Source organism: Coturnix japonica, chromosome 4 (assembly GCF_054131305.1).
Source record: "Coturnix japonica strain WE chromosome 4, WE-NBRP24, whole genome shotgun sequence".
NCBI classification, from domain to species: Eukaryota; Metazoa; Chordata; class Aves; order Galliformes; family Phasianidae; genus Coturnix; species Coturnix japonica.
In genome coordinates this window covers 11,485,397-11,494,320 of record NC_140666.1, presented here as the reverse complement: position 1 = coordinate 11,494,320, position 8,924 = coordinate 11,485,397, and positions in this window count along the sequence as shown.

The window sequence follows — 8,924 nt, the reverse complement described above, 5'->3', positions numbered from 1 at the left end:
CAGCACTGCAGAAACCAAAGGAGAAACACCATCAGAAGCATTGTGAGCCAGTGTTGCCCAGCCAGCAGCATCCTATTACAAAACCAAACTATTTTAGAATAGATGTAAAAGGGAGCTGCCATGATTTTGCCAAATCTCCCTCTAGCAAGTGCCATTTGTGGAGCTGCAGCAGGTGTGGCTGTAGAGGAGTCTCACCACTCACTTTGCCTCCCCAAAAGGCTCAGAAGAAAGCCTGGATATACACACCCTGAATACTCAAATCCTTGAAGGAAAAGTCTATATTACCTTCTAAATCTCGTGGCTTGTAAGTCAATATCATGACTGCACAGCAGGTTGGACTGGGGAATAAAACCCCTCAAAATGGAGATCAGCTAGAAGCAGCACTCATTAATATTTTACATTAAGGAGGGCTGAGCAGCACAGGCTGCAGATCCAACCTACCAACATCATCATCAGCAATGTCACTGAGTCAGGTTGGCTGGGGAAGGGTTTCTTTGGAAGAATCAAAGGTCCCCAGAATCCCTTGATGAAATGACCACTGGTTCAGCAGTTCTTCATTTCCAGCCTTGTCAAGAAGAGGTTGAGCCATGTCCATGCAGGGCAGAGAGGATCATTACTCTCCAGACAAAGCATTCCTGTTGATCACCGTTTTTGTATAAATATTGCTTTGCAGCTGAACTCACCCCATCAAAGCAGAAGCGTCTCTATGAGGTTATTTAGAAAAGCCCTTAATTACCAGGGTTTAATTCATTGACAAGATGGGCAATTTAAATACTATCTTCGGAGATAATGAAACTGTCCTGACTCCAGGAATGAAGAAGAAAATGTGAACACCACAGAAACTGTCAGTGACAAAAGTCACAGTGTCACAGAGAGGAGATTTTCCTTCCTGTTGAAAACACCCCGTGCATTCTCTCTCTTAATACAGAAGCAGAAGAAGCATTACTCAGACTACATGTGATGCTGATGGAGAATAAAGGACCATTTCAGGTAGAAGTAGTGATTTCCTTCAGGTGCCGCGCCAGCTGCATACAGGGCATTTTGACATCCCAAAGGGCTTGGTGAGAGGAGAGGCAGGATGCATTCCCAGCACCTGAAAAAGGCAACAGAAGACATGAAGAAAGTCATGGTTTATGGTGACAGAAATCCTTCTGCCTTTTAGTTTGGGAGCAGAGATGCTGCCACATAATTATTACCAATTCTAGCTAGCAGATTCATGCAAAGTAGGCTTCATGCTATTAGATCCTTTAAGGACGAGGTCAGCAAACGTTGCACTGAGGGATTTGGGATTTGTACGTTAAGTGGAGTGGCACATGTTAGCAGGACATGGGAATTAATGACATTATTTATAACCCATCTCACCATCTCATTATCACACCCGGCTTGATGCCTCAGACAGCTTCTAATTCTCTTAACCAGTTCCCTTGGCAGGAAATAAAACCGCTCTGCTTCATCTGTGATCCGTCAGAAGAACTCTCTTGTTGTTATTGTTTGTTTGTTTTTTAATGCAAAAAGCTTCTTTCAAAGAACAGCTTTGTGACTGTGTGATGCAACTCCCCGCAGCCCAAGTTTCCCATGCAAGAACGTTCATGTAGAGTCTGAGAAATGAACAATGAGCAAATTTCATGCCTGATTCCCCTGCTTCGCCTCACTTTTGATCTCTAATATTAGATTGCTATAATTGCTTTTCAGTTCCTCGTGTGCATATTAGCGCTGTGCATGTTGTTATAGAAATATGAAATTCAACATGTTGCCCTTTAGACTTTGAAAGAAACGTGCCCCTCGCTTTGCTTCCATCCCATTCTTTGACCAAAAAGAGAACAAATATTTGACAAATACTGAAACGTCAGATACTATTCCTGCACCTCCCTGCCACCTTGTCATAGAATCATAGAATGGCCTGGGTTGAAAAGGAGCACAGTGATCATCTGGTTTCAACCTCCCTGCTATGTGCAGGGTGGCCAACCAGCAGCCCAGGCTGCCCAGAGCCACATCCAGCCTGGCCTTCAATGCCTGCAGGGATGGGGCATCCACAGCCTCCTTGGGCAAACTGTTGCATTTCAGTCCTTCAGCATAAAAGAGGAGACTGAAGCTTGACCATTCTTAAACTGAAAATGGGTAAAAAAGACACTTTTTGTTATTAAACTACATAGCTAATTGTCTCTATACATGCATTTGTACAGGTTTTAAGAACTTAGAAGAGTTAAAGGGAACGACACCATTTTCCTAAACAGACTCCAGAACAAAACCCACACTTTCTGCGTCATCCTGCCAAGAGAAATCACTGCTTGCAAGGTCTGATGCTCAAGGACAAAGGCTCTGACCTGATTTCAGCTCCCTCCTCCCAGACTGGTACACGATAACCTTTTAGGCAAAGAATAACGAGTGTCTGTGCATGTGCTGTGGGCTAATTAATGCTCACCTACAAACCAGGGGGGGATTTTTGTTCCTGCTAAATGAAACCCATGCAGAGGTGAAGGGTAAGCAGGGCTGAGGACAGAGAAAGCTGCTGCCCTGCGGTGAGTGATGCTTTCTTTCTGCTCTTGAGAAAATAAACACGGGGAATTAATTAACTCTGAATATAAGTGAAAGTAATGTGACTTCTCAAGCACCTAAATTGTTTTGGTAATGGGAATGGAAATGGATTCATTATGAGTGACAATAACGCTAATCAAGATCCACTTCCAGAGGTTTGAAGGAGTGGGAAGGGCCATAATCACAGCCATGCTCTCCAGCTTCTGCTTTCCTCCAGGATGAAAGCTGAACTGCTTACTCACAACGTTAAAACCAGCAGAAAAACCAGGACAGGGGAACACAGCCCCTAACTACAGCCCACACTTCAGCTATGCCATGTCAGCAGCAATGGGGTGAGGGCTCCGTGCTGCATGTGGAGCAGAGCTCAATCTGAAGCACAAAGCAGGATAGAGCTCCCAACTCCTACCTGGTGGGTGGAGAAGCCTCTTTTGGAAGATGTCTTTTTATTTTTTCTGAGGCTACTTCCCAGCAGCCTCTACATGCAGGTGCTATGTTTAATTATATCCTCCATCAGCTGGCAGATCTCCTGCCTGGCAGCTAATCCTCCATCCCTGCTGCAGCACAGGGAATCATCTCAGCACAAAGCTCTGCCCTGAAACCAGCGCTGCTCACCCACACTGTGGAAACATCATTTCCTCACGCACACCTCTGCTGAGTTTACGTAGGGGCTGCTCAGGAATAATCATATAACACACTGGGAGGGGGTAGGAGTTGATTCCATCTCTTCTCTTGCCATGAGACTACCAGAAGGGAGGATGGAGGAGGAATGTGTCATAACGTCCTTAAGCTAAAATGTCAAGGACTAAGAAGACCCCACTCATAATTGGGCAAAGGACAGACTTTACAGGATATAGAGAGAGGTTAGTTCCAAGCAAGCTGCTCCAATCAGCTTCCCCTGAGATGATCCATTGCTGTGAGCTAATCTGTCGTGTTAATTCAATGCAGCAAAACATGAGTAGATTGTACTTCACCCTTGCTAAATAACAACTGATTGCTGGTGACTGCATGGATGGAAGCTTCTGTGTGCAATTACGCCCACCCACCCAGCTCAGCCAGGTGACTTCCTTGCAGATGGCTCTGTGTGCAGCTGTGTCTGTCTCCAGGTGATAATGGGTGGGATGGTACCATGGGTCTCGCTGCCTCTGATTGCAGTAGAGCCATTCGTGCTTTACCTCAGGTCCCTATGAGGCACAGCCTCACACTGTTCATAGGGTAGGAACTAGGAGAGAAAGGGGTTCACAGCTCTAAGGGCACAGAACAGCACTATGAAGCACCCTCTGCAAAGAGCTGCAATGCTATTTTTGAATTATTAATCTTCTTGAACAATCTGAGTCACTGCCTCTTTCATTCAGATGCTGCACATCCATGGCTGCTACTTTGAAAGCCTCTTATTTCCATCTCCACTAAACCCTCTCCCAGCTTTAGCGCTGCACTCATTGAGTTCTCCCCATGGCACAGTTTCCTGGTAACACCCACTGCAGAGATCAGATCTCTCTGTCCACTTTGAAGCCCTCCCAGTGACAGACTTCTCGGCCTTTCTAAAGCAGCAATTACCAGCAGACACTAATTAGCATGCTGCTAGCTCCAGGAGAGCAGAGCAACTCCACAAGAGAGGTAATTTTACAAGACATAAAGGGCAGGTTTGTTAACAATAATTAAAACACAGGTGAGTACATAACAATAGACTTAAAGGTCTGATTTAAGAGTATTCTGTCAAGAAAGCAAAGTTAATCCTGAAGGCAAAAACTGCCCCATTTCTCTTGAAATCATGACTGTCCGTCCTGGCTGCCAGGCCAGCTCCCATTACACAGCAAAACCCCAATTGCTCAACTCAGGCAGTCAGTATGTGATTTTAAATGCAAAAGGAGAAGCAGAGGTCCCCCAGTCACCACTCACCGCTTCTGCTCACCAGAGCTGGCGTTTTTAAAGCAACACTTGTGTTCCGATCTGGGACCTGATTTCTTTGCACACAGCAGATAGTTTGCCCTGAATTATTTGTACCCATGAAAACTACTTATTTTTGGTTCTTAGAAACGTTGCTCTTTCCCCACCCAGAAGGTCAAACACAGAATTTTCTGCCAAATCCAACACTTCTTGAGTTAGGAGATTGCTATCTATAATCACAAAATATTTCAAGGGCATTTTAGCACTGGCAGCCTGAGCCCTGTGGATGTCAGTCAGACTGAAGTCTCTCCCAATAGTTCAGCTTTCATCCCCTCAGCTCATGGGACAATGAGTGAGAAGCCCATCACCCCAATCTTCCATGGGACACAGTGGCCCATAAGAGCAGTCAGTGTTTGGTTTCTGGGCAGTCTCTCAGCACACACGTCCCCAGAGCAGTCACGGTCATTTACTTCTGCACTGCCAGATGATATCTTGCCATTGCTGGCGAGACCTGCCTGCTCATCCTTGCTGTTCTTGAGATAAATAGATTATAGTCTAAGAGTTTAATCACAGGCAGAAGTGACATCTTTACCTTGCTATGTGCTGTCTCAGCTTTATACTCTTGCAACAGTGAGGACACCTTCAGCTAGAGTTTGGAAATATATTCAGGATTAATTATAGCAGAAAAATTATCAGTGGAAACTATTTCTGCAGCATTATGATATGAATAAAAAGTTGTTTGCAATAGAGGCAGTGAGACATTGGTTGTCCAGAGAGGTAGTGGTACCCCATCCCTGCAGACACCCAAGGTCAGGCTGGATGGGCTCTGAGCACTGATGGAGCTGTGGGTGTCCCTGCTCAGTGCAAGGAGTTGGACCATAGGGCCTTGAAGGGTCCCTTCCAACTCCAACAATGCTATGATTCCATGATATTTTCACTGAGATGTTTATGAAAACACTTTCAGAACCATCAGTGATATAATCAGCATTTAGTTTTCACTGATAGTATCTGGTTTCTGGTTAAATAAAAAATATGCTGGAGTTTGAGTAAGAGGGGTCTTTGTAATGCCCTTAACACAGCATTGGCTGCTCTCCTACCCCTGCCCTACTGCCGGCCCAGCATGGGGAAATCATTACTGAAACATCAGCTGGAATAACTGCACCTGAGTAGTGCTACTTATGGAGGAAAGCCAATGAACAGTGCTCAGACTCTCCTTTCATGTCACCTAAAGATTTTCTTGCACACATATGAGTTTGATGGTGCAGCCAAGCACACAATGACCTCTATTTCCCACTCTTCCTCTGCACTATAAGCTTATCTAAAGGGCACTTAGTGAAAGTAGTCCCAACCCAAATTAAAATGTAACGTGAAAAAGTAACACTATGTGGGCTGTACGGGCACACAGCGCAGTAGCGTTACCCAGCAGTGAATGTGTCCTTTCCTTCCCCTGGGCTTTGGCATTTGCTTGCCCTCACAGCATCACAGCATTTCCCTGCAGCTCCCTTCCAGCTGTGCCCATTTCAGAGCAGAAAGAAAAAGCCTGGTCCTTACTTCTTCACCTCACCTTTCTCAGTGTATCAAAGTATAAGACAACCTGCAGTAGGGCTGGAGATAATACAGAATCACACTCCTATGTCCCATGCAGGCACAAGCCGAAGGGCGATGCAGGAGTCACCACATGCCTTTGAGGCTTGCTCAGCTTTGCTTTGCTTCTAAATGAAACTTATTTATCACTGCAACATCACAAAGGACTGCCTGAATGCAAACCAAAGGAGGTGCATCAGCGTGGTGGGAGCTGGCAGGTCTCTGGAAAACTGTCACCTCAATGTGTGTCGTGTCCCCAAGAAGGGCCAAAGCTAACATGAAACGCTGACTTCGTGTGAATCCAGCTTTAATAATTAAGCCTGCAAAAAGTGAAGATTAAAAATTCATTCTGAGCTAAATGAAGCTATTAGGAAAACAGTTTTTCCCCATTATACATTTATGATATCCGTAGCTGAAAGTAATGCCTCCTATTTACTCCCATGGAAACTACAACAGATACAAAGAGCACAATGACACTCGTTTATAGAGGAAACTCTCAGCTACAAAACACTTTTTCAGCATCGTCACCACCATTAGTTGTGTGTCTTTACCAGCAATGAACAAGAGCTGTGTGGCACACTCAAACATCTGTATAGGTAACCACTGTCACTGCTGCTGAAACATCCCACCCACTGCCTCACTTTGCCCACATCTACTCTTTGGTCTCCATAAACTTTCAGCAAGTGTTGATGAATGTCCAATGGTTACCATTCTTTTTTTTCTTAAGGAGAAATTCAATAACACCCCTTCAATTCAACCTCTACAGACCTCCCACCACCACCCACTTCTGATACCATGGATCAATGTGATAAAATAGGAGGCATCACTTTCAGGGCAGGTAACGTATAATATACCAACACCAAAGTCTCTCGTTTGAGAACACCAAAGCCTCAAAGCTCAGTCCCTGTGAATGCCTGGGAGCTCTTCAGAGCTCACAACTTTGCTGCCTCTCACTTGAGCACTGGGGACCTTCATTTCATGCACAGAGCATCCACAGCTCCTCTGGGCTGCTTAGATTATAGAATATTTAGCATAACCTAGGAATTACGGTTAAAAAAATAAATAATTAATAATAATAATTATTATTATTATTATTTTAATCACATCATTAGAAGCCATCAGCCATTCCTCTTAAAGGAATCCAGAAAGAAACAGATACTTGTAGGACTGAGGAGTCAATGCTGGAATACACTAACAACCGAGGAAAGGAGGAAGATAGAATTAGTCAGGCTTTAATTATTCACACTTTAACAAAGGCAGATGCCATGTGATGTGCTGAGTTACTGTTAACAGGGCTCTATTGGTCAGCAAGAGCTGTTGGAGTTGGGGTGAAAGTCCTCCCATGGACACCCATTGCTTGGCTTCCCCACCATGCAGTGCTGCTCTCAGCAGATGCTTTTCCATCTCTGAACACCACATCATGGCTCCCCAGGTCATTTCCCCACCCCATACACCTCAGCTCACCGAGTCTGAGGCTGGTGGATACCAATGGCTCCTGGCTTTATTTAACACCACAGGGTAGCTCTACCAGAAGGTAAAAGCAGCTTTAAGTCTAAAAATGCTTAAAAAAATAATAAGGGCAGTTATTGTGGTATCCTTCAGTGAACGTGTTTGCCAGTACATATAAATTCAGGACAGCCTGCTTCCCTCTATAAAAGTTTGATGGAGTTGGGCTGGGAGGCTGACAAGACATTGAATTCCAGATTCAGGAAATGTTGGGCTCTATGATGTGTTTATAATTAAATTTATTTCCCTTGAATGCAGCTGAGCATCTCCCCGGCTTATTGTGCCAGGCAGCTGCATGGTAAGGATTATGCCTGTGGAATCACAGTGATTGATGACATGATTTAGCACCTATCTGGAATGATTAATTGAATTAAATATAGCTCATACGATTTGCTTTAATCCTCTGAGGACAGCCTGGCCGAATTCACACCTCTGCTTTACTCTGGAAGCCTTATTAAAAGGGAGAGAGAAGAAGCGATTGTTTCATAAACTTAATTAGAATTTTCAGATGCTCAATAAATTGTTACTCTTTGGAGGGTAAATCTGAGGAATTCATTTTCTCAGCTGTTGTCCTGCCCAGCTCCCCACTTTCCCTGCTTCTCTGTAACCCAGCATGGTGGCTTCAGGCTCTGAGCTGGGACCCCCAGTTCAAAAGCTCTCCAAATCCACCCCACCTGCAGGCAAAATTCAAAAGAAATTAGCTGTGTGCTTGTGGGATTGTTGTGCTGCTCTGCATAGCAAATCACTGCCACAGATTCACCCTGGCACTGAAAGATAAGACGTGAGCCCTACCCTGAGCACAGCACTGTTGCCCCCAGGTTTCCCCACGGGTGCAATACATGAAGGTGCAGAAGCTCTGAAGGCATAACACTGACAGACATCACACTGCCATTTTGCACGTACTTCACACTAAAAACTGCACGGACAACTAAGAACTGTAACTTGAAAGAGGACGTATCACACTAAAGGGGCTTCCAGTGAATGATGCGAGTTCTTACAGAACTTTTGCAAAGGTTCTAGGAGGATATAGATGCTCCCAGCTGCATCCTGCCTTCATGCACCAGGTTCATTTGGCTCCTGCTGACCATAAAAATGGAGTCGTTTGGGGAATCTCAGGGCAGCTGTTTGCACTTAATGGGGCAGAGAGTGTGACAGAGTGGCTTTCTATCATCATGAAGCAGAAAGCAAAGATATTATGAGTTGGAAGGGACCCTTAAAGGCCACCTAGTCCAGGTGCACTGAGCAGGGATACCCACAGCTCCATCAGGTGCTCAGAGAGCCCATCCAGCCTGACCTTGGGTGTCTACAGGCCCAACAGCTCTCTGGACAACCTGTGCCAGAGCTGCACCAAAACATCATATTTTGAGGGTAAATCATCAAGAATTACATCCAGCTGTAGCAGCAGGGGCACGTTG